Raw genomic sequence first — 27,811 nt, forward strand, 5'->3', positions numbered from 1 at the left:
AGAGAAGTTATAGTAAAACTGTTCATTAAAATTCTTGCAGTTTTTATGACTCAAAGTACACAGCTGCAGTGCAAGCATGCTTCTGATTCACAGACATGCAAAACTGACTATGTACATTGCCTAAATACAGACTTTTAAGGCTATGCAAGATACGTGCACTCAATTTACTACTATGAGGGTGGTGAGGCACTGGAGCAGGTTGTCCAGATAAGTTGTGGATGCTGCATCCCTGGAATTGTTTAAGGCCAGCTTGGATGGGGTTTTGAGCAACCTGGTGTGGTAGGTGTCCATGCCCATGGCAGGGGGGCGGAACTAGATGACTTTTAAAGGCTCTTCCAACTCAAATCATTCTGACTCTATGATTCTGTGATAGCATTGCCCCTTGTCCCCAGACCAACCTGCCACTTAGATCTTCTAGGGTAGGTTACCTTTCCTTGCAGTGTGCCTAAGGATGGGACTTACCCAGGCTATGCCTCTAAATGCAGTCAGTACATAATCAGGGTGCACACAAGATGTACAAGACGCTGCTGGATGCTTGTGTGCCTACATGCCTTGACATAGCTAGTTGTGTAAATATCCTATGCATTCAATGACAAATATATATATCAGAGTATATTATGAATGCTACGAAGAAAGTTAAGAAACCTAGTGGAATTCCAATAAGCCAGGAAAGTCTTCTATATTGTTATCACCTTGCTAGTATTCCAGGTAAATCATTTTGCCTCAGTTCTCTTAACTGCTACAAGACAATGCTATTTTTCAAAGGCAATATTTTCCCTTTAGATAAATCTCCAATTCTATGGTATTTGGATAAATAAAAACCTGCACCTAATCTCAGTAGGCATTAATACAAGGAAAAGTTTATCTTATGCAGAAAACCAAACTGCAAAATAATAATGGGTCCCCCCAGCCTTAAAAGTTATGAATCAGTCTCTGAATTCTTGTTTTTATTGTCCCTGATGAGTGCTACTTTGCATTTCAGTTTCTGTTATTTATAGGGCAATGCCTCAAGAAGCAAGTACAAACAAGCATATGGAGGATCTACCAGCTCAGGCAAAATGCTTCAGCATGACTTGTGGTACTGTGGGGATTCAGATTCTAATACTAAATTACTTCATTATTGGTCTGGAACCCTCTCAAGGCAATCCCAACTTTTCAAATCATATGGTCTTTATTTGATAAGTGGGAAGAAAAAGAGTGGAACAGAAGTTCAAATCATCTTATTTAGTCAGTTAAGAAGCTACACAGCACTAAATATGTTTTACTGATATATTTATGGAGACTTTCTTGTCATCTACGCTAGTACAGAGCCTTTGAACTAGACATACTTTTGGGACCAGGCTGCGTTCCCTGTATAGTAGTTTAGCACCAATCTGATGGCACAAAGCAGACAAAGACAAATTTTTCAGGGCTAGAGAAATGTTCTGAACAATAATAGAGTGGCTATTATCTCTCCTTCAGGAAAAAAAAAAAAAAAGGCTTGTCACAGCATGGCTACTCCTGTCCTTTTTGTAATTCCTCTTATGTCACCAATACCACGTAACCATGCAATGTTAAACATACAACTGATATTTCCAAGGTGTGGGGAATGATTTTGCATTTGCATCATTACATCCTGTGTCACAGCTACCTCCTCTGGGTAGAAAGACAAGGGGTGAGCAGGCAGCAGGGGAGAAACATCTAAAGGAGTGGGCCTGGTGAAACTCAAGAGAAGTTCACTGCTTCACCAGCCAGGTAGCAAACACAATGTGCTTCCCAATGCTTGGGAAGCCCCGTGGACATGGAATTAGGTTCTCTGCTTTGCTGTGGACACCAAGGCAGAACATGGAAGAAGGACAAGCTCCTTCTTATAACATAATTTCTTGTAACAAGCTTATAAATTGTAAGGTTATGATCTATTTAAGCCAGAAAACTCAGTTTCATTCTCAAAAAAAAAAAAAAAAATGTTAACACACTCAACTGAAGGCATGAGCTGCCTCCCAAGGAGAACAAATTCTATCACGCATTCCTTTAACAGCCAATAGTTTGTCAGAGTTTTTCAAACACCCAGTTTGTTTGAAATAAAACATGGCCTTTTCCAAAAACCTGTTTCAGAAATTTACTTTGTTACTACAGCAGTTATTTTAATTTCTACTTGTGTACCTCATTTGTAAGTTTTTCTTTTTTAGAAAAATTAATATTTTTCAAAATAAAAAATGGATTCTACTTTGAAACCTTTCAACATAGTATTCTCTGATATTCTGATATTTTTCCTCCTCTGTCTTCCTGTGAGAAGCATAGTATGACCAATACTAGATGCTATCTCACTTGAAGGCTAATCTTTCCTGTGGAGTACTGTAACTTCATCATGGGTTATTTATAAAATAGAAGATGTAATAAGAAACTGTAAAAATTCAGTACACCTTACCTCTTGCTGTTGCCCTCTATCTCTCTTAAAACTTGATCAGGAGCAGCTGTTCAACCTGGTTGTGGACTACCACTATCCTTACTGAGGCAAGTGACACCTTCAATCACTCTTAGCAATCATGTTTCATGATTTGTCAACCATTTAATTAATTTCAGGGGGGAACTTTTATTTGTTCATTTAAGAACGAATCTGACGAATAAATATTGAGGTTACTATGCTGTTGTTTTAGCACAGCTGTGCTAACAAAGGATTTGCTCAAATTTAGACAATGCCATGGTTCTGATAAAATGCTTTGAGTGTTTAGTCTTATGTTTCACCATACATCATTGCCTGCAATGATGTTGAGTTATACTACTGTCATATTACTTGGTATGGTTGCTATTTTAATAGATTGAACAGATATAAACTGATTGCCTTAAATTAAATATGCGTAGTTCTGCAGTGCTGTGCTATACACCGATTGCAAGTGTAGTCACTACAATAAAAATAAACTAAAAATGCTCAAGAAATGATCTGTATAGAAGACACCACTTCATATTGTCTTTGACAAATGAAGTGGAAGAAGTAAGGCAACTTTTGAATCAGATTTCATTGTCCAGGGAGAACTTTTGTAATTTGTTATATGGCTGCAAAAACAACAAACAATCCATTTTATTAAGTATTCCATATCTTGAAACTCCAACTTTGTTTTTATGATTAATATTTGAATATCAACTCAGCACTGAAATACATAGAGTATGAAAACAGAAGCTTTGTTTGGGAAATGCAAAAATATTTCTCGGGTACTATTAGCAAACAACTTGGCAGTAATATAACAATTATTTGATTTCCTTATTTTGTTTATTAAATCGCGGAACTCATTGCCATATTGTTTTGGATGCTGGAAGAATAAGTGAAAGGAAATGCATCAGGGGCTATTAAACTACACAAACTGATGCATGAAATCCCAGATGAGAGGCTGTATCAGCTAAGCTGCCATTCTGATAGTTCTGACATTATTTTCCCCTCCACAAGTATATGTTACAGTCAGAAGTTGAAAAAAGAGTAACCCATGATTAAGAACCTCATCTTCTCCAGTACCTCCATTCCTACGTTCTTAATACTAATTTTCTGAAAAAACGAGATGTGAAGGTAAGGGGAAAGCTTCCGTCTTGCAAACAGAAGCACGCTTAGTATCCGTAAGTTTTTTTGTTACTGAAAAGGGCTTTGGCAAAAATTGTCACTAGGACATATTTTTAAACATCAAGTTCATCCTGTCCTTTAAACTAGACATGAATTTTTCTGTTAATAATATTTAATAAAAGAGGGAACCTCAAAATTAGTTAAATTTTCAGTGCTTACTCTGCACTTTTTTATTAAACATGCTATAGCCACGTTTGTTTGTACTGAGCATGAATCTTAGCAGCAAGAACAGTACTAAACACCTACTTAAATATCTGCCCTTCTTTGCTACTTGCTTTTTCTCCAGCACTGCTTTGATTTATATCTTTATATTGTCTCCTTTAATATCCTTTAATTTTTTTTTGTAATTTCCAAAACATTTGCTAAGAAAGGTATTTTTCATTGTTATATAAACTTATCCGCAGCAAATTCTCTAGTGAATATAGAAATAGAACCTGTATAAATAAAAACCTATAGGGATAGAGCATAGGCAATACTAGATTTTGAGCAGAGATTTTAAAGCTGATAAATGAATAATGATAAATGATAACGCTGACAAACACAGTGCTGGTTGTGTTCTTCATTTCACTAACATGATTAAGATTTCAAAGAGGAACTGCATCTTCGTTTTAGTACATGTACCTCACACCCCTTTTCTTTGAAACACTGAGATTCAGGAAAATAAGAAAAATCTGGAATAGTCCTATCCCTCAGAGAGTGATTCAACTGCTTACAGAAGAGTAAAAGTCTCTCTTCTGTGACATTCTTATGCCAATATTAAAGAGTAAATAACAGTTTAAACACCAGAAGGAATGCAGTCAGTAATAACATGTTAACTTGGAGAATTTTGTCTAATGCTTAGGACCATTTTTGTTGTTGGTATTTATTGTAAGCTCTGTCCTTATTATCAGTCAAGACAGAACAAAAAGAGCTTCCCTTTTGGGGGTAAACAAAGTGCTACTCCTGAATGGCTGTGTGTGTTTTATTTCTGGGAGTCAACTGAAATGTAACTATGCTAATAATTAACTTAAGATGGGCCAATTCAGACAGCTCTGCTACTAAATGCAGGAAGCTGGAAAACAATGTTTATTTGTTTGTTTGAGCAAGTGTTTTCTAGAATCTTATTTTAAATAATATTAAGTATCAGTTTAAGAATGGGAAGAAAATTGTCAAAATAGCAGGAATGACTTCATTTATGACATTTTCTACAAATATTTTATTCTGTGCTCAGTCTAAGACAAATACATAGGATTAAGGTCATTGATTTGAGGTTTGGAGAAATATTTTTTTCAGCACTTAGTGTCATCCTCTTTGCTGTTCCCAACCCACCCCACACTGAAAAAAGACAACACCGGTGAATAAGATTCTGTTGCAAAGAGCCGTCTTAGAGAGAAATGATCTCTGCAGTTTGAATAAATGAAAACATTTTTTAGCCATTTCTAGTTCTTAGATCTCAAATTTAAAATAATATTTACTTTTATCAAAACAAAACCTGATAATTTGCCTTTTGTCTGACCACTTTGCTCCATAATATTCACTGTTAGCTCATAGGCAGAACGCTTAAAGTGTTCTCTGTTTAAGAGAACACCCTTCATCATTCAAGACTGATACTTGTAAGGTTTACAATATGATCTGATTGGACAACTAACAAAATATTATCATATCATTGTTTAGTAGTGTCCTCTTACAAAGCACAGAAAACTAGAAGGACAAATTGTTGAAAATATTTAATGGCTTCTAAAAGAACTAAATCAATGGGAACAAGAAAGAGCCAAGGCAATATTCCATGAGCCAAATTCACGCTGGATACAGCCCATTCCCAGCAGCAGCAGTTATTGGTAGTGGTTAAGAGCAAGCCCACTTGTAGCCGGACTTGCTTCTCTATCTGTGAGACATGTTAGATCCTGCCTTGGTGACACGAGCTGGCCTACCTGCTCTAGTGGTCTCTTTGGAGAAAGCCAGCATGCAACACTAGAATTGTTTGGTAAAAAGATTGAAGGTGGAAGAGTCAACTAACACGAACTGCTTGTAGACAAGTCAGTCATGAGAGATAGCATCAAAATCTACCTGAGCTGGATGATTATTTGGGATAGAGGATGGCCGAACAACTTCAGTTTTATCTCAGACTTGATGGAGCTTTTTTGTGTTTTGTCTGCTTTCACCCCTCTGATACACAGGAAAACTACACAAAGAGCAAGATAAAAGCAACTAGTAAATGGTAAGGCCTTGTGCTGTCTTTGAGTATTTAGCTGGCAAAAAAAACAATTACATCACAACAGACTTTTCATAAGGACCATTTAGTTAAATTCAATAATAATATCAGGGTACACTTAACTTCATCCCTAATTTTATATATATATATATATATGGGCTCATGTAAGTACATGAGACATTAATTCAATTGGAAAAACAGCAAGGCATTTGAATGCTTTCAACGCAGGCTATTGAAGCCATCACCCCCTAATTTCAAATCATAACCACTCCACATTTGCACTTACATAAATCTGCTGACTCAAATGGAAGCCTTAAGAGTAATGTTTTTGTAGTTCAGCCTAGCAATCTCACTCAGTTGTCCTTGTTAAGCCTATGCCAGATATGAATTAAGCCACCTGAGTGGTGTGAAAGACAAGCTGTAAATGAAAGTATATTTTGAAATTTTTGTGCACCATGAAACAGCCATTTAACGCAGGTGTTTTTCATAATTTCCAAATTAAAAGAGAAACAATGCAGAACTGAGGTCTAAATCTGAGATAAGAAAATTGAAGATCCTGTTTTTGAGCAAGAGCAAAAGCTCTGATGTCCCTTCTGCCCCTACATGTGTGATTGTCTGACAAAGCTTCGTCTAAGAGACTCATTTCAGCCTCTGTAAAGACAAAAGACAGGGTTAGGAGTCATGGTCATGACTCTGTAAGTTAAGAGATGGAAAGTTTGGAGGTGATAGAAAGGCAAAATAATTAGTTTACACAGTTCAGTGTCCAAATAACCTGTGAGATGAACGGAGCTTTCAAACCTCTCTTTCCTCATTGACTTTGATTCCTTTTTACTTTAGCAGTTCATAGAGAGGCTTAGAGGAAGAGCTGTATACCTATTGACAGTTCAGATTTGAATTATTAAGGTGAACTGAAATGCCCTTGTTTCCTGCACCAGTGAACATCCCAAATGTGGCATCTCTTTTATTAGTGATGAAACTACTGTTTTATTCTCTCCATTCCACAGTTTTCTCGATGTTCAAGACAGCATCTTCAACAGCACCAAGGACATTGAACACACTGTATTCAAGGGACAAAACTTCTATTGTGATTGTTCAGTGATATTTCTACCCTTGAAATTTTGAATGCCACAACCCATACTAAAATTAATAAAATACCTATTACAATACTGATGTATGGCACTGCATCTTTATTAATCTGATCTGCCATAGTCCAATATAAGATGACATAAGATATAATGAAGTCTCAGGACATTCATTAATCTAAGCAACAAAATTAATTAGAAATTAGTAAGCTAGAAATGTAGGGAATCAGACTGTAATCCTACTGTCTCCATTGAACAAAAAAATCAAGTCCAAGAAGATATTTACATTGCTATGAAATCACTACAAAAATTTGCCATTATATGTATAGCTTCAATTTAGTGTATGCTGTTGCATCAACAAAACTTTCATAAGCAATTTCTTTCACTAGTAGATTTCTTTTCTATATCACTACTATCCTGCAAAAAATAACATTTGTGTTCACTTGGTCCTGCCAAAGCCTGAAGTATCAAAACAAACCAACAGTACAATTTTCAAGGGACTATGTAACATGAAAAAAAATCCATAAAGATGATGTGCATAGAAGAATAAATGTATTTGGAAACTGTGTAAGGCAATAACAAGAACAGCAAAACCCTGTAGAATATATTCTACTGTATAGTTTAGCATTCTGTACCACTGTGTATATGTGTCCTGCGAGTCTGTGTATACTAAAATTTTCTATGTCCATTCAACAGCCCCATAAAACTACAATTTTATCAGTTCCAACTGAAACTATCTTCTGATATCTTGACAGCACCTCTTGTATATTATTCTGATTATGTACGTAAAACACATCTTCAATAACTAGTGATTCTAGGGAAGAAAAAGGACAAGAATATATTCAAGAATTCCAAATGCTCTACCATAGCTTAGCAGCATCCATATGTATTCTTAAATAGTGATTCTAAGCACAGTGTTTTATACACTCAGTACTCAAGTGATTTGTACTGTTGACCACTGAATGTTCTACATTATATGGAAATACATATGTTGTTAGAAGCTACGTCCAAGCCATAAATTGCATAAATAGCCCGACAAACAAATTCATCATCCACATTTTACCTTATTGCCAGTGGCCCTAGAACTTATTGAAACACTCTAGCCCTGAGAAACTTCAGACACTGCCCATTTTCTAAAATCTGGAAGTCAGAGATATTTTACTTTTCCCCTTCACAGTATTCTATTTAGCTTTTTCTGTCCTCGTAAATACAGAAGTAAATAAAAAAAAAAAAATCAAAAACACCAAGGAAGCCTAAAACTGTCAAGAGTTGTATTCACTGTAAATAACCATTTAATTACTTTAAAATTCCTTTGCTGGGAAACATAGAGAATTTCATAACCTCTGAAGAAGCTGCTGATTTTCCCTACTGTTCTCGATTTCACTTCTAAGCCTTTAAAACTTTCTCTTTCAAAATCTCATGTTCTTGAAAATAAGACGTTTTATGAAAATATGATGTAATTGTTCTTCAAAAAATGTTTTTTCTTTATTTTTTTTGAATTTTTTTTTCAACTCAGCATCTCCTAGCAAAAAACAAATGCATGACAAACGTAGTAGAGCAGAAACAATAACTAGAATAAATTTTCAGCAAGTTAGCAGTTTCATTCTTCATATTTTAGTTTGTCACGAGCTAAACTAAAAATTATAACACGACAAATACTGTAATTGAAGAAAATACCATTTTAAATTTTTATAATTTCTATCTTTCATGAAAAGTATTTGTGATCCCCTCAGAGTCCCAAAGGAGATTCCAAACTGACAGTTCTGAAGAGCAATCAGGTGTCACTCTTTAAAAGGAGGCTTAAACATAATCAAGCAGAGCAGCTTGCCAGTTCTCCTGCAGTCCCAAATGGACCTTGTTCCATTATGCATCCTCCCTCAGTTTCAATTCATGCTGAACTTAACTAAAAGCCTTGCTTGTGCAATTTCAGGGGTTGCATCTTGCTTGAAAATGGCAAACAGTCAATCACTCAAGTGAGAATGGATCAAAGAAAACAGGATAAAAGACAGTGCCGATTACACCATTGCTCTTCCTAAGCTGTTCAATAAATCAGCAGCTCAGCATCTGTGATATTTTGAGAACCTCTGTTTCAAACTATTTGTAAAAATTCATTCCCATTTAGCCCATATCTTTCAAGCCATTGAAGCAGTTGCTACTGAAAATGTAAACCCACCACGGTGATTAAAAAAAAAAAAAAAGTTACACGTAAGGACTTATTCAGCCAAAGTAGAACTTTTTTTTTTTTACTGAAAAAGAGTTTATGTATAATGCCTTCATAAATGTAGGTATTTTGTAACTATTTGCACTTATTTGTAATACATTTTGATTTTGTTACGAGTGGATTCTGAAGTCTTCTAAGCAGAAATTAAGACAAACTATATGTTAGTTCTTTCAGATTTAGTCAACACTGATTACTTTGTGCTATACTTGCCACCTCTAAAAATTTACCAAGGTGGCTATATTTTGCATGTGTTTAGCAGCTCCAGTCACATAATAGTCATTTCTTTCCAAGATTTCAGCTTCTCTAAAGCTGTTTGAAAATGTATCCCAAATACTTTTCTGTGCATATTTCCCCATTTTATAGAATATTAAGAATTTTTCTCTTTGGACTGTTGGTTTTGGATGTCAGAGACAGCTTTGACATCCTCTTAAATGGAGGTTCCTGCAGCATCACCATAAGAAGCAATATAACTGAACTTGAACACTGTTCTACAAACACCCCCAAAAACAGTCCAAATATAATAATAAAGAAAGAAAATGAATCGTTAGAAAGACAGAGTTAGAAAGCCTCAGTGACTCCATTTGTATTTTCTAGGTACTTGATATTGCCCTGTTTTGAACTCTATGGAACACAGTGGTTTCAAAACCCTGCTTGATTGATTTCTCAATTTAGCACAACAGCAGGACATAAGACCATGGCCATGAGTAGGCAGATAACTTTTCAAAAACACTTGTTTTGTACCCAACTCTCAGAAAACATTCTTGCAACCCCTCATTTTCTGAAAAAGAAAAAAAAAAAAGTGTTTAGTTTAAAACATTTCTTCCCCCAAAATTCTCGCAAGAATATTAGGTGGGAATGGGACAATTACCTTTCATTAGTACGTTTAACAAGAGTACCAGAAACATTTCACGTCCTTTCAATTTCTCACAAAAGAGCGTTTATGGAGTTTATGCACACAGTACAGTTGCATTTTCCATTCACGTTCCTGCACTGTCTACATTGCTATAGTTCTTGAATACCAAGCATGCTGAAAAGATACAACAATTTTTTGCTGTACCTATTAAAAAGAAAAAAAGAGATCATTTACTCACCAAAAATTCAATTCATGCCTGTTTTCTGTTAACCATTTCTGGCAATTCTTCACTGCAATTGAGCCACCACAGAGAATCTTGTATTTCTACAGACAAAAAATATATGTAATTTTTGATTAAAATCGTTGTTTGCTTGTACCAATTTGCACTGATGAAGCTCTTCCTCACCTTAAAAAAAAGTAATTTACAAGAGGACATAGCAGCTTACAGAAAACTGACTGGAAAGATAAGCTTAGCAGAAGCCTGGAAAATTTTCTGTTTCATTATGTCTGTTTCATGTTTTATGATTCATTATTGGTGCTTCAATTTCCAGCCTATGTAGTGGAACCCAAACAGGTTCAAACATTTCAAACTACACTAGCCAGCTTATTGTCCTTAGACCATTATAGCTACAACATCACTACATAAAATATGTGACATTTGGCTTTGCTTTGTTAAAGGAACACTGCCAGATGTATGCATTCAAATAAGTATGTTTTACTTGAGGCACCTTTTCAGCATTTGAGATCTGAAGAGAAAACTAATGCAATATTATCTTTCCTGCGGAAAGACAATTAGTTGTCAAATAGTCCTATAAAATGAGAAGAAAATGTAACACTTGTATCAATTTGACTTGCTTCACCTAAAGCACGTAATAGCAGGGCAAGTACTCTGTTCTGCCTCTCCTTATCAAAACGTTTATTGAGAGGTCCATTTAATTGGAGCAGGAAGGAGAATTTTTTTCCATGAAAAGGCTTCAGCCTCAGTGCACATGTTAATCTGCATTTATTGCAGTTTTCTGACAGCAAGAATCACTGGATTTGTTTTACTGAATTACAGTGTTGCACTATGTGGTGGTTTTACCGTGCTAGGCAGCTGAACACCACAACCGCTCTCTCACTCCCCCTCCTTAGATGAGGAGGGGAAGAAGTAAAGGAAAGAACAACTCACGGGTTGAGATAAGGACGATTTAATTAAAGGGAAGAAAAAATAATTATTAAGGAAATATTATTATTAATTAAACAATTTAACTGAACAATTAACAATTTAACTAAAGGGGAAAAAAAGGAAAGGGGAAAAGGGAGGGGGAAAGGGAAAACTAAACAAAACAAGTAAAGGCTATGTGGAAGTGCAGAGGAAAGAAATTACTCTCTGCTTCCCACAAATGAGCGATGCTTGACCACGTCCTTGAAGCAGGGCCTCAACGCACGTAGCCGGTGTTCGGGAGGAGGACAGACGTTTTCACAACGAGAGCCCACCCCGCCCCTCTTCCTCCTTTTTCCACCTTTTACTGCTGAGTGTGACATCAGGTGGTATGAAATATCCCTTTGGTTGGTTTAGGTCAGCTGCCCTGGTGCTGTTTCTTTTCTCACATCTTTGCCCACCCCTAGGGGAATTAGAGAGAGTCCTGATGCTGTGCCAGCACTGCTCAGCAGCAGACACAACACTGGTGTGATACCATTGCTGTTTTAGCTACGAGTGCAGAGCACAGCACTGTATGGGCTGCTGCAGGGAAAGTTAACATCCCAGCCCGACCCAGTACACACTAGTGAATTATAGACACATTTTAATATCATCATAATATCTAGGCAGATAATAGTACAACCATTAGAAAAGTCTTTATCAACAGTCTTTATCAACTTCATCAACATCTTATTCAGGTAACTCTGGAAAGAAGAAGCTATCTTAAGATGAGAGGCAAAATTAAAATACTTATTTACTGAGGAAACAAACTCAATGCTTGTCCTATTCTGGACAGGAATGTGATAGCAGTTTTTTTTCAGACCTCTGTATAATAAAACTTACACAGCTTTGGGAAGTTTTGAAACCTTCAAAGCAGAGATGTTCAGGTTTTTAGGATGGGAAGAATAATCAAGAATTCCTTTAAGATGTTCTGCTCCACCTTCCACAACACAAAACCAAGAGGGAGGACCTTGCTGCAGGGGGCATCATGTCTAAACATATGCACATGCTGTATCTCAATTACATGCTACCAGGCAATAAAAATTTCAGATTGCAACAGAATTAATGATAGGTTGGGGGACAGTAGGCAGGTGACAACAGGTAATGACTTCCCAATGTTAGTAGTATAATACAATAGATCATAGAGATTTCTCTATGCTTCTCTTTTGCTTTACAATTACTGTCACATTCTCTACTGCACCTTCAAAGAAGGGATATTCATGCTTCACTGTGTATCAGCTTCTTTCTCTGCTACAGGAATACACATTTTTTGGAATGTTATCTGAGGTTTCACCACCCTGCTTAGCAGTGACAATGCACAGCAAAATGCACACAAACTGGTTTGATTTAAAACTTAATTTTTAAGGAAACTTTTAGAAAACAACCATGAAAATGTCACATGGGAAGTAGTAAAAGATAGCGAAGACAAAAGTATAGCTTTGCACAAAGTAAAAGTAACACTATCCTTACTTATTAGTAGTCCATAATAAATTTCTAAACAAAAGTATTTCTGAGCATTCATTTGTAAACAATTTTATGATATACGGCTCTACAACACCTGTAAATATGCCAAGCAATCCATAACTAAAAAAGTAACAGCTTTCTGAAGTAATTCTAAACAAGTTTTTCGTGGTATTAAGAAGTCACTTTCCAAACAGAGTGTTTTAATACCAAAGTGGAAAATGGTTATTTATGCTTCAATATCCATGCTGTCAGGACTATCATAAACATACCTTTCACCCCAGTTAACCATGCAGATGACAGAAGGCTCCATTTGAGTATTTCCCAGTCAAACAGTTTTGATCCCAAATGAACCAAGCAAGAAGGTGCCAGACCTGACTGCAGTCAGGCAGAATGCAGAACTACGTGCAGTGGTGGTGCTGTAGCAGGTAACTAACACCACCAAACAATGGCACTCATCCTTTGCCAGGCTTGTGAAGTCTACATAAGAGTACTTGAAATAGATAAGCCACTGCCAATGCTAGTGACTCGATTTCTATGTCACTTTTGTTATTGTTTGTTTTCCATTTGTTTTAGAAGAAAATGAATGTAGAGCTTCCTCGACAGGATTCATCTTTCTTAACTATTGCATAAAGATCTACTACTGAGCTTATTGTGTGGGATGCCTTTTAGGTGGATGGAGAAAACTGGGAGTCACTTTAGATCCCTGAAGTTAGACTAAAAACAAATTTTTTTGCTCTTCAGTTTTCAACCTATTAAACGCATTTGAAAACAAGCATGCTTTTTTTCTTTACTGCGAGCAACGTGGACTTTGAAAAAGTATATAATAGGAGTGGATGGAAGCTTTCACCACATGGCCCATAACAAGCTGCAAAACTTTAAGTACCACCTTCCTAAGTTGCCCTCCCTAACAGCATTCTCAAACGCTGCTTGGAAAAAAAATAAATTTTATTTTGGGATTAGTTTCAGATCCCAGGGGAAGCTGAAATTTCAGTTCCAGTCTATCTTCCAGTTAAATCCTTAGGTAACTCCTGTGGTTAAGTGAAAGTTGAAATAAATTTAATTCACTAGAAGTATAAATTTTTAGAAAGAAAGTCATGAACTATAAGACGACATGAGAAAAGTTGATCTAAGTTTTCCACGTTAACACCAGTTAATTATTATTTAGCTCACTGGGTATTAAATACTGGAAAATCAGATCTTTTGTTTTTCATATGGCAATTCATACTGATGACAATTCTTCAGTGGGACATTTCCCCCTAGACATGAGGAATTAGGAAACTGATTTATTACATTTACTCATATTACACAGAGAAATGTGAAAGTATAGTCACTAAATATTAACAAATCCATTCTGAAACATGGTAATGTGGTGTGGGTTGTTTTGGTGGTTTTTTTTTTTGTTTTGTTTGTTTGTTTGTTTGTTTTTGTCACTCATCCAGTCTGTTTTTTATTTTTTTTAACCATTTTTTCAACTGTCAAATCTAACTCCATGTGACTAAAATAAACATTTAGAAAAAACTGTTGAACTATTATATCAGATATAGGTAAATAGGTGGTTTCTGGCACCCATAAATCATTTGCCTATTTGGCCATAGCTCCCTTTTCATTTGAATGAGCTTTCATGCTTTTCTGACATGGCAGTTTTAACTATCATCTTCCTTTACTAGGCACAGATTTTAATGCAGCAGAACACCCAAACATTATTTCAAAATAGAATTTCGTAGTATGAGGAGTGCTGGGAGGGTGTAAGTATTTAAGGCAGGAAAAAAAAAAAAAGAAAGAAAATGCAAAAATGTTCCTTCTTAAAATAGAAGACAAACAATAGTGGTCCCAATCAAGAGCCCATCTGGTTCCCCAGCCTGTTTTCAGCACAGCTGAAGGGTACTTATGACAAAGTAAAACCAGGGCAAACATATCTGACTGCTTTTCCTTCATATCCTTGCAGCCTGCAACTATTTCCAGCTCAGAGGAATTCCTTTTAATTATTAATTATTCAGTTTAATTTTTAATTCAATGTTTGTTAATCTTTTTAACTGTTAATTATTTGACAAATACCACTTGGTCGGTTAATTCTTTTTTATAATTCATATACAGTAAATAATTGTAACTCTTACTTGTAAGCAATATTTACTGTAGAATTTTACAAGGTCAAATATACCTAAGCATTTTTTTTTCAATTGCTAATACTAAATTGCCTTGACCAGTGAAGTGTCTGCTATCAAAGTTCTGATCTAATTACTTTTAGTTGCACGTGAAATTTAAACTGAAGCTCTGTATGTCAGATATCACCTTTGAAAAAAAAAACTGCAAAAACCGAAAAAAAAATCATTTAAACTACTTTGAAGCAGTCCAAGTACCCAGTTTTTTTGTGCTCTTTCTTAATCTGATAAAAACTGTTTTTAATTCAGGCTTATAAGCATTGGCTTGGACCTTAACCACTAACTTGGTAATAAGATGAAGGAAACTGTTTTGAATAAAATAATAAATTTTCAGCTTAGTTCACTATTAGAAATATAACTAATATTTTGAAGGTTAACTACAACTAATAGCTCAAAAGTAACTTGAGATGAAACCCAGCCTGTGGTGGTTGAGACTTCTATTCACAGTATAGGACTTTTAATGCTTTAGGCTTGTACATATTTCAAGTCAAACAACGCTTTTATTTTCACATAGTTTCTATTTCTATTCATTAAAACTTCTATTCATGTATACTCTAAATTATTTCTCTACTGCAGCTTATGCCAAAAGGCTTGGAGCCTCACCTCTCCTGCTAATTAGAAATACGTAGGTCTAATTTTCATGAGTATATTTGGTTTACTTCTAAGTTTTACCTGTACCATAAAATTTGAGCCTTTTAATTCTAGTGAGCATATTATTTAATTCTAGTGTAGAAGTGCAAGATTTTCTTTTTTCTTTTTTTTTTTTTTTATTCTGGTCAGGCAAACACAGAAATCAAGCCCCAAAATCTACTGAGAATGAAAGACAATATACAAAAAATATACACATCCTAAATATATATATATATGCACAATTATATAGACTACAGTATTTTTCTCATGTCTTCCATTATAAATAAGGTACTTTCTTTTAGACCAGAAGCCACATAACTCTGTCTACATCACATTTGTCTTTATTTTTAGGCATGATTGTAAATTTATTATCTGTTTAATAATTCCTTGATAGATGTTACCTAGAAAGGTGTAGAAAGGAATAGAAATAAAGTCACTGTTATGTACTAGGGTTTCTAAAGATCAGGATATGTACTTGTGGGTTTAAAAAACAACATAACCAATTCCCCCCAAGCCCAAAAAAACAATCAAGCCAACACTTGGAAATGCTTCTTTTGGTCAGGAATCTTCCCAACACTATTACACCACAGAAAAAGGACAGGTACTAAAACCATAAGAAAAATCACCAGCTGCATAGGCCATTCTCATTTTATGTGTTTTTTTTTTTTTTAATGCTATAAAAATGGCACTCTTCATAGGTAGACATAGGTAGACACTTTTTTTTTTTTTTTAAATAAGTAGTGACATAAAACATTTCACATAAAGCTATGCACCGGATGGTTTAATAGCCATTTCTTGTCACCCTAAATATAATTCTTGGTCAAGTGCACAAAGCTGGGGTTTGTGAAGTTATAGGACCAGTGTTCAGAATAACGATTCATGCCTGTCTGCCAGCTGGAATGCAGACCTTCCATAAATGTTTGCAGTTTGTTTAGAACAGGTTCTTTTTATTGCTAGTTATTTTGCAAATATTTTATTGGCAACTCTTTGTAGATGAAGTTGCTTAACTATCTTCCAAGGTAAATGGAAACCATTCAGACCTGAGGGAAATATATACAAGCATTCTCAGGAGAGGAGAAACAATTCTTGAGTTGAAGTTGTGTCTACAAACTAATCAGCTTGCTTTCCCCAAGGAGATTTTTTTTCCCCGTTTTACTGCTTCCATTTAACCCATTTTTGCTAGAACCTTTTAGAAGTAAAGGTCATTTGGCCCACTCCTGTTCAAACTCTTGCATGAAAGGATGTTGCTATTTATTGCTATCTGAAGGCTAGATTGTGAGGTGTCTATTTATAGCATGAGAATACAATTTTAATAAGACAACAGGCTTCTGCAACATGAAAGTAGCTTTCAGTTATTACCCAGCTGTATCAGCTGAGAATTGGTGACCTAAAAGTAAAACACTCCTATTTCCAAAACCTATTTCCAACTACATGAGCTTTCCAGCCTTCCAGAGCTGTTAGCATTCACCTTTCAGACCACAGATTAGGCATGATTTTGTACCTCACCATCTGGCATTACATTCATTACATTTTATAATGCTTCATCTTTCAACTTTACCTTGACCAAAATAAAATAGAAAATAAGATTCACCAGACATATCTTTGCTTACACATATCATCCAAAATATCTGATGGAAAAATATCTTATTTTTTGCCTACGTTGCAGGAACAGTACACTACCCATAAAAGTAGCTGAGTTGTTCCCTGACATTTTACCAGTATAAGCCACTGAAGTAATAGAAAGAACTATAAATAATAAATAACACTGCCTAATAAAATAATAAAACAAAACAAAATAAAAAGCAGACTGTGTTTTATTTCTCCTTACTCTTCGAATAATTGCATTTTTTTTCCATAATTGCAATCTTATTGGAGAAATAACATCTCAGAGCCAAAAGTGCTGATTCACTTCTTTTGAAACTTAATTTTAACAGTATGTACAGATCAGAAGAGTGATTTTCCTCCTGAGATTAATTTTCAAAATGGCAGAGAGGGAGAAGAAACTGGCTGATAGTAGATACTTCATTATCTGCCCAAGTGTAAAAACATCTTTCAGCATCTTCTGTGTGTGTATAGTTTTTCATTTGTTCACCCTGCTTTCATGAGGAGCCAGCAATGGACAAAAATTCATTGTAGCAATGCAAAATACTGCAGATGTAGGCATGCAAACTAATAGCCACTGAGAGGCTGTTTTTTTTGAAGATATCTTTTAGGCAATGGTGAAACCAGAAGCAAATAAAACACGGAAAAATACAATAATTTCATTGCATAGAAATAAGATTTTCCAAGCATATATAGCGTTCAACAAGAACAGAGAAAAAAAAATCTACTTTTCTGTCATGTATAGGCAATTATTTACTACAGGATGAAAGGCTGACTAGCTTTAGTGTTTCAGAAGATAGGAAACACATTTAGTTGGCACAGCAGGGCCAAGTTCAGAGTGTGACATACAGATCCATATTACATATAGAAAGACAAGGGCCACAGGACACAGGTTTACTTAACAAGAAAATATTTTTCCTAGAAAACAAACAAACAAGAAAAAAAAAAAAAGGAAAACCCCAAAATGTGGACTAAGATAAAGTAAGATCAATACTGCAAAGTTCCTCTGCTTCTTCAGAATGCAGTATGTGGTAAAGACTCCTAGTGTTAAATAGGATGCTGTGGTGGTTTGAAATAATCTATACATGGCAACGTGGAGCTCAAAGCAAGATGAATCACTGTAAACAGCATCAGGTAATAACCACAAATAACAAAAGGGTCCCAGAGAAAAGTACGTATTAATAACCTCCCTACTTTAACTGTGCGCTGTGTGCAGTTCATGCTTATCCAAGACTACCATATGTACCTGCAATCTAAGGCAAGTAAACTTCATTTTGCAGTCCCATTTCGCAGCAACAACAAGAAGTCTGCTATCTTTGGGCTTACCAAATGGTTTTCAATGTATGAATTATTACTTTCTAAGTTTTCTAAGTTTCTACTTTTTAAGTTTTGAGAAATAAAAATTCAGTCTGTACCCATTATCAACTCTAATTCAGAAGTGCTAATTCCTTCTTCATGAGATTCCTCTCGTGTCCCTGCAACATCTTGCTCTTGCTCAAGTCTTTAACGTATTTTCCTTTAAAGAGGGTTAAAGCCTCAATGAGATTGTAAAATGTTGAAGGAAAGCGGGTGCCTTGGCTCAAAATGAATACCAATCACAATGGAATTTAGTACAGAAATTACTTCAGGGACAAAAATATTGATTGCCAATGGAAGTGAATTTAACTTTGAAAAAAGAAAACCTTCCTTCCACTACATGTTAATATAATTTTTTCACCTTCGAAGCACCTTTTCCAGATCAGGTTGATGGTCATTTAAAGGATTTTGGAAATATACTATCATTGTCTACATAAACAAAATATTTGTTATAAGTCAGTCTCGTAACAACCAAATTCATCAAAAGGTGAAGAGTTATGGACTCATTTCTCAGGGCAAAGAGTACCATGGTGAATTTTAACTGACCTCCTCTTCTGATTATTTTTTTTTTCCTAGGCCACTTCAATTTATCAAAAACTAAGCATTCAGAGAGACTAAAATAGCATGCTTACTGAAGCTCATCAAATATTGTCCTTACTACATTGGCTGCTAGGAAGCATAACAGTTTGGGATGGTATTAAACTTTGAACTGCTTCAAGAGGAAAAAACAACAAAACATTATACCTCTTAGAGGCAAAAGGAAAATAAGGAGCTCATAATGATGCAGTTTTTTTATACAATTCCTTCTGGAGAGACTCCTTTAATGCATTTTTCTGTGTCGGTCTGAGCTCTGTCCTCTCCTTTAAACTTTTTCTTGATAAAAAATTAAATGCCATAAGAATACATTTGAAACATGAAATTATTTTCAAACATATTTAAAGCATTCATATGTAGCAATAATTGTAAATACTCAACACTGAGATTATGTGATATCATATAGTCATTTATTTTATAACTGTGCTTTAATTGTGCCTGTACTGGTACCCGGAACTAGATAAGCTCTCTGGCAAAGATTCAGTGTGCAACATTGTAAAGGCTCACACTGCCAGAAGGAGACCATCAACCTAATTATGTTGTGTGTAATGCTATAAACCTAACCAGAACCTTTCTGTAACAACTGATGCTCCAGTCTAGCAGAAACAACCTACACTGACTGATTTTCTTCTACAGTCACATGATATTTACAAAAGTGATGGATCCATACTGACAAAGAAAACTGGAGTTTTCTAAGATTATTATGGATGAAAAAATCTTCCTATGCTCCTAAGTCTCGGACTAAGACAGACTTGGTGCTGGTACAACCAAACAGCCTACCTGGAACTAAGAACTCGTCTAAATTGGCACTGACACTAGAGCTGGCCCATAATTTTTTACTCCTTGTGATGGAAATGATAAAGATTTGTTCAAAATGCTCCCAAGATTTAGGGAATAACAACAGTTTACGCAACCTGAAATGTAACAGGACAACTCAGAGTAGTACAAGCATGCATAGTCAGAAACAGACTTAATAGGTTGCCTCCCATTGTTGTGTAATACAAAAATGAAAAGTTTATGACATGATGATTTAACAGAAGACAAAATGTTCTTTTTGATTTTCAGAACCTATTTTGGTACAATCTTCACAATCTACATAAATTATGAAGCATTCAATTCCTATGTGCAATTTTATCTTCTGAAAAATGATTTAAGTAAGAAAAATGATCTGTCCAAAAAATAAAGATCTTGGTATGCCTATTGCATGAATATTCTGTAAAACTTCAATGTTAGTGTTCAGTCATCTGCTGCAAACAAACCCAGTTTTTTAATAGATCTGCCAAGGTTTTACCTTCAATTGAAAAGCTCAACTCTTTTGTAAAAGAATTTGCCAAAATTCCTAGTAAATTTGTGTCAACAGTTTTATAAAAACATCTGAACCCTGAAAAGCAAATTTGTTTGGATGTACTCAACTTAATAGAGCCTCAAGTGACCCATTAAATTTTGTTCATTAGACTCACTGAAATAATTTAAAACACTTCATCCAGATAAATCTTATGTCAGGCACAATTTGTTTTGTACCCATGTGAAAAGTCCAGTCAGCAGAAGTTCAAGCGGGATGTAATAGAAGGAACAAAGTACATTAATGATGGCTAGCAATAAAACCTTCAGGAAGTCTATTTCTTAACCTAAATGACGCTTATGCACCAGTAGGAAAACAGATATCCCTCTTTTCAGTGTGTACAAACACATGACTCCAACAAACCTTTAGTGAAATTTCAAGGGGTAAAAATGCACACTTTTTCAGAAATAACAGCTGATCCTAAATGATAATAGAATACCTGGATTGGTAAGATGTGAGGAGAAAGACAATGCTCAAGAAGCATCAAGGGGATTTCAAAATGATTTCAGTAGAAAAGAGGATTTCGTCCTCTTGTGCAACCATCCCCCTTCAGAAACATCTTCACTTTCTCTATTCTCTCTCCTGGTCCCATGTCCTAGAGTGGGTGGCTCTCTAATTCCAGCATCCCTACAGGAAACTTCACTACCCTGCAGTGATGGCCTTACTTCCCATCTCATATCCCTCCTGGGGCTTTATGCACATTTTATGAATCAAAATCTCTAATTATCTAGATATGTCATTACTGAGTTACTAAATGGATTTTGAATTTACAACTTTATGTTTAATTATGTCTTTTGAATTCCAGGTTGTGCTGTAAGTCTAAAAGACCTCACAGTAAAGGGACATTGCGTACTCAAAAGTAAACATCTTAATTGGTATAGTGAATTACTGAGAGAAACCGTTGGCTTTTTTCAGGGTAATAGTAATATTGTTATCGAAGCAATCTTGGGAAAGATTTAAGATCTGCTCCCTAGCTCACTCTTTATACAAAGACAAGGAATGAGAAATTTATTCTTTGTCTGCTGTCAGTGATTAACAGAGTGAGAAGTTAGGACAGAAATCAAGGGTAGAATGGGGCTGTTGCTTTCCTGGACACAGAATTTACTCCCAAGTGAAACACACAGGGAATGTTCAATAGTTATTTTAGAAAGCTCCCTTCCTCTGTTGTTGCCGTGAAAGCTCTAACAGCATTAATAATTTTGGACAAAGTTTATCTTTTCCTGCTCTCTCCTCTTATCATGTGGTTCCAAAAGAATTAATGCGTCAAAATCTGGAAACTTTTATTAAAACTTCATGAAATCATAGAAGTATGTGTAAAGACTATTTCAATGTACAGTTTAGGCCTTGAAGTGTATCCACAGATTGCTAAGGACCCTGCCCAAGATTGGTTCTGTATCCAGTAGTTTAAAATGCCAGCTTTTAGTGGTAGGATGACAGCAGTATAAGGAGTTTTGCAGGAGCATGCATTCCTCGCAAGATGCCATAACTGTCTTAAATACTGACACCGACCATCCCTCTTTCCTCCTCCTCTCCTGAAAATCCTTGCTGGACCTCAAAAATACTACTCATCAGGTCTACCAGCAAAACTGATACATTTCTGTGAAGAGTTTCCATTTACACAAATATGGATTTTCATGATAAAACCGTCAATCGATTCCACAACCATGTTATATGTTTGCTTAAAATGAATTATATGAACAGATGGTATTCAAGCATTTGTCTATAATCTACAGCTCTACTTCCGTAGTATTTATTACGGGAAGAACTACATAATAAATGCATTTCATCTCAATGCAACAAAAAAATTTCAGAGAAAAAAACCTATCTGAGAAGTGCACACTTATCAAATTGGTCTGTATTTCCATATTTTACATCTTTTATTGCCAGGTACGAAACTAAAAATCTAAAAATCACAAGTGAATACCTATTAACGATTCTTACTGAAAATTACATCAAAAACTGAGTGCAGTTTTTGGGTAAGGCTAAGGCTACCATGAAGGCAGTTCTAGTGGATATGTCAACCTCCTTAGTCCTTGAGATTCGTCTGAATGAAAGAAACATGTTCAGAAGACAGGCTTTTTTCCCTGATTTTATAATCTTCAAATAGTCTTCAAATCTTAGTTAACCCACCTTTGATATGTAGAATATGTTTATATCTTGAGTCATGCTGATACATACAATTTTGTCTGCATGTCTATTTTTTACACTCCCATTCAGAATCATATTTCAAGCCCAGAAAGTAAATTAACTTTTATGTGAATCCTCTAAATTTCAGTTAGTCTGCAATTCTTTACCAGTTAAGAGTCTAGAGATTAATTAGGAAGAGAAAATACCTTCTTCCATAATGAAATCAAAATGAAAGCAAACCCACAAACCTCTCCCTCTAAAAGGATATTACTGGAAACACAGTGATGTTTTCCACAGTCAACCAATTGGAGTGAGTGGAATACCACCCTTCTATTTGCTATGTGTCTGCACATCCCCATGAAGCCATACCAAGTCGACTCTCAGAAGTAAGCACTTGTCCATTTATGCCTCAATATTCCCATTTTTTGAGCTGAAAAATGCTTGCCAAGCATGAACTGACATTAAAACACTGTATAAGTAACTCTCCAGAGAAGAATGGGTTGTACAAAATGTCCACATACTCTATATCAAAACAAGAAATTGATGCTTTTTTTTTTTTAGTAGGAAGATATAACAAAGTCTAAAGGCAAACAATAAGATTGAGAGGTTCAGACATCTGTGTTACTAGGCAATTAGACAATATGAAATAAAAGACACTATGGATAATTGCTGTACCATGCACACTTAAAATACATAATTGATTCACATACTTGTACAACTTCAGTTAAATAAACATTTGGAGAACAATTCTCTGCATCACTAGTAACATCATTATGGCAATTTCAGTACATTTATGATCAACTTTAGACTAACAAATAGAACTTTAGAAAAAATGAAGAGATAGTAAGAAGATAATTTTTTGGTTTTTGTCTCCCCATCTCAGAAAGGAAACAGAAGGAATTAAAGGCAAAAATGCTTAGAAAAGAAATGAAAATTGAAGGATTCGTTGGTTTGGTAGGGTGATAGAGCACATGACAGTACGACAGATTAAAACATGGCAACCAGAGAAGGTCACGTTTGTATTCTACTTTTTCCCCTCACAAAACTAGAATATGGAGAAATTCAAAATAAAACACAGCTATCGATAGAGTCCTTTCTAATTCTAAGCATGCTATGCTATCTCTGAAGTTTAAGGAATTTAGAAGGCCAAGCATAGAATAGCTTTAAAATTACTGTACTTTTACACGTACATACAGCATTGTATGATTATATTATCCAAAGATATTCTAGGTTAGATATAAATTCATGAGAAATCTAAATTCTCATGCTTCATAAGTATAAGACTTATACTAATTGCTGTGGTTAGGAAGACACCAGACCCAGGAAACGCTAATTTGACTTAATCCATTAACTTCTACATTTTTTTATTCTGAGACATCTGACGTTGGACAAACTATACGAGTAGATAGATGGACACACAGTCTGTTGTAATAATGGGAATCTTATATTGTTACAGAAAATGAGATTGAAATAATCCTGATATTTAACTTATTAATTACTGATTTATTTTTTTTTAAATAAAAGATCAGTATTTTGGACTGCATCTGTATAGAAAATTGTATTGTGGACATAGAGATATAAAACCACTGCAAGTTAAACACCATCTGCAGTCTAACAAAAGTGCATTATAAGGAAAAATAAATATGAAAAAAATAACAGTACATAAGGATGCAATTATTTCAAATAATATGGAAGAACCAGAAATCTTTGGGACAACTGGATGTACCCAAATAAATATTTAGAAAATTTCAAAAAATACTGCATATGATTCCCTCCTCTTCCCAGCTCAAGCCATTACTTGGTTTTAATGCAGACGCATGAATGGTTTCAGTCATCTGTACCAGTACTTTGTATGAGTTCTTGAACAAAAATGCATAGTGTTCTAAATATTTCATTATCTCTGTTAGTTACAGCTACTATGTTGTGAAGACACAAATAAATTCTATTTAAACTGTATTTATTTAAACCAAAATCTACACAAACGTGAAATACGGATTATAAGCAAGCTCAAAATATTTTGGTGGTTTCTAAGTTGTCCCTTTTCTATAGTTCACCTCTCGTGATCCCCTTGTAAACAGTTTTGTTCATACACTTCTATACACAGACTGTTTTATTTTTATTTTATTTATTTATTTATTTATTTTACAGACATCTCTATAATGACTCGTCACAGCATTGCTATAACACAGCTTCTACTTGCACTGAAATCTTGGGATGAATTTCTGGACCTTAAAGACTATCAGCATTTTGACAAACAATTTAACATGGTAAAGAGTTCATCTCTGACAGATGTGACAATTCTACTGGATTTGGATGAGTTTTCCTACTCGATTTTAATAACTTTAATAATTTTCCTTCTACCAAGTCCTCCATGTTCAGCTATTATTAGAATTATTTCACTTCTAATAAAGGATGTTTGAAGTAGACAAAAACTCCAGAGATATTCCGTAAGAGGCCCTCCAAAGTAAGACTCAAAGAGAACTGAAATGCATGACATATATCATTATTTAGCAAAGGAAATATACAGTAAGAAAATGTTATAATAAAGCCTGAAAATAAGGAAACTATCTTCTAAATCTCATCTATTGATTTTTTTTTTCCTGAAAGAACAAATTACATTTCCTAATCTAAACAGAAATTACACCATTTAACTGAATGAATCCCCACATAACTCACCCCACACAGGCACACCAGCCTCTACCTTTAAGCCTTCAGTAGAAACCACAAGGATAGCCGTCAGAAAATGCCTTTATGTGCATGGAGATGCATTTCTCTGCTTTTTGTGCAACTCCATAGTAATCACCCTCCCAGAGTGTCTGGAGTGGACTGTCTGAACCTCTGACACACAGCCCTGAGAGCGTCCTTTAAAATTGTTATATGCAATGCCGCAAGTTGCATAACAAGTTAATGAGATCTTGTAGTCACCTTCCAACAAAATATGCTCAACCAGATTACATTTGTTAGTAATCATATATGTAACCTCATAAATACAGGAGAATATGACATTTTTTCCTTGAATAATGTCTCTTCTTAGCCCATTCACTGACATCCTAGGGCTGAGATCCACATTGATGGAAATGAGGGACCTGCCCTAGCATGTTTTCAGAGCCATAAACCCTGGCAGATTCCCACCAAAGGGTAAAAGAAAGTTTCATAATTGCTCATTACTTGTCATTAGTAAAGCCGATGGCTAAAGCACAGGAAAATATATAGGTAAATTCCAGAAAACTTCCATGTCTTTAAAGCCAGCAAGCCAAGCTGGAGCCAACAATTATTTTATATGAAAAACTCTTTCCATCCCTTTTTACATTTTACTTTCTCAGAAGCCATTCTGATACAGAAACTTTCTGTTCCAAGTGTTACCACCAACAAACATTTTATGCTCAAGTTACAAAACCACAAAACCCCAAAATATAAGAAACGCTGATGAGTCTAAAGCAATGTGAAAGGTGAGTCTATAGTTACTTTTGCCACTCACAATGTATTTTTAATATACTTCTATAAGTTAAGACCCAGCAATTATTATTTAGACTACGAAAAACAAACCAAATTATCGTTTCTAATCTAACACTATATAAAATTGTATTTAATTTGTAAATTATGTACTCATACAGAACATTTGGCCTGACTATATTTTACTTCATTTCCCTTAATTTTAACGACTGATTTTTCATCTCTGCTTCTACAGTGCAATTCCCTGGACATTGAACAACAACAAAAAGATAAATTAAGGCAAGAATTTAGCACTACATTATTTTAAAAGTAATTTAAATAAGTACTATTTATATTAATAACACAATCTATAAAGGCTCAGCAGGAATAGGGACTTTCTCATGATAAACGCTTCTATTAAAATTACATCATGAATTATTTTTTAATAAGTCAATAATCTTGTTAGCGTTAAAGGTGATTTTCCTTTCTTTTTACTTTCAAAAATTAGCCAAATTTCTGCCAGTAGTTAACCTGCACTTGTTGGGTATAAAGTAGCAGTATTTTTCAGACATTCTAAAGCTTGTATCTGCAGTTCTTCTGTGATTGGAATGTTGATAAATTCTCTATAACATATGTTTTATGTTCAACAAAGTTGCAGGAAAGTTAATTACTTATAAGCAATGCAACAATTTGAATCTAATCTTGAAGCAATGCAACTCTTCAGCAGTTAATTTATTGATATTTGGTAAAGCTGTAACTGTGACATGCAGAAAAAGAAGAAAACGTGTTATTTAATAGTGCAAATAAGGTTCAAATCAGTGAAATGAGTTGCCTTAGAGATTTATTTCAGTTGAGGAATGAATCTTAGTTTTTGTATTAATTTCAATATGCCATTACTGTTTAAAACATTTTCGTAACTGGATTGTATTAGCATTTTATAATTGAAAAAAATACTTGAAAAATTTCCATTCTAAATGTTTCCTAAATATATTTAAATATTTATAGTAGTATATTTAAATGCTGTGTTGCATAATATATATATTTTTTTACACCTATTTTCACAGCTATAAAAAACATCTTCTAAATATATTTTACTTTTAGTCTAGATTATTGGGTTTGTAACATTGCATGAGAATCAGACAAAACTCACTCCTCTCGATTTTGTAGTCTGCCTTAGTATTAATTTAAGAAAAAAAGTCCATAAATTAATAAAAACCTTGATTAATTAACGAATCTCAGTAGGAACAGAATAGAAAGTCTCTCTCTAGAAAAAAACATTCTTCTTAGCATAGATAAAATGAAATGATTCTACTATGCCACAATAGCCAGAAGAATCTTACTGCAAAGAGGTGGGGAATCACACGATGACTTTGATGATTTTCAAGAATATATCTATCAAGGAAAACATTTCTTATAAATATTTTTTAAAAATGTACTCTGTCTACTCCAGGTAGAAATCAATTCATGAGCATTTATTGTTCATAAATTAATAAAAGGACACACAAATCGTGCAAAATAAACCAGAAGAACAAATATATTTATTAAGATACTCTATTTTTTATTCCCCATTATTTGAAAAAAAAGGAAAAAGGGAGAGAGGAGTGCTTTAAAACACTTTCATGACAGCAGCCTCCAGGCCTTTTACAATAGAGTAAAATATTTAATTGGGAGAATTTTAACATATCAAAGTTACCAGGTTTTAATCTTATTAGCTTGATATGTAAATAGCTAAATAACTAAATAAGTTTAAACATTAAATAATTTTTGCACATTTTGCACACACATACATATGCATAAATAATATGGAGACTTTTTAAAAGGCTTTCTGACCTTTGTCCCATAAACAGATCTTTTGCAAGCACATGATTTGTCTAAATCTCAAGGGAAGAAAACATTGCAAACTGAATTGACATTTACTGAATAGTAAAAATATCTAGTTTCCATTTTGAACTTTTTTCTTTCTAAAATAATTATAGTTAATAGCAAAAA

The 27,811-nt window shown here is 34.6% G+C and overlaps 1 protein-coding gene across 2 annotated transcripts in view; it reads right to left on the reverse strand.

Annotated features, from left to right (window-relative positions):
- LOC310902060 (uncharacterized protein) overlaps positions 1 to 27,811 on the reverse strand; it is a 354,895-nt gene that overhangs the window by 166,756 nt on the left and 160,328 nt on the right. The window contains exons 5-6 of one of the 2 annotated variants that reach the window (XR_014586435.1): positions 10,175 to 10,260; positions 6,939 to 9,861 (exon numbers count right to left, since the gene is read on the reverse strand). The gene's annotated coding sequence lies outside the window, so the exon portion shown is untranslated. Of the gene's footprint in view, positions 9,862 to 10,174; positions 10,261 to 27,811 lie in introns of those variants that run through there. The other variant, XR_014586436.1, reaches the window with a different exon arrangement.

This window comes from Anser anser, assembly GCF_964211835.1.
Source record: "Anser anser genome assembly, chromosome: 6".
Taxonomy (NCBI): Eukaryota; Metazoa; Chordata; class Aves; order Anseriformes; family Anatidae; genus Anser; species Anser anser.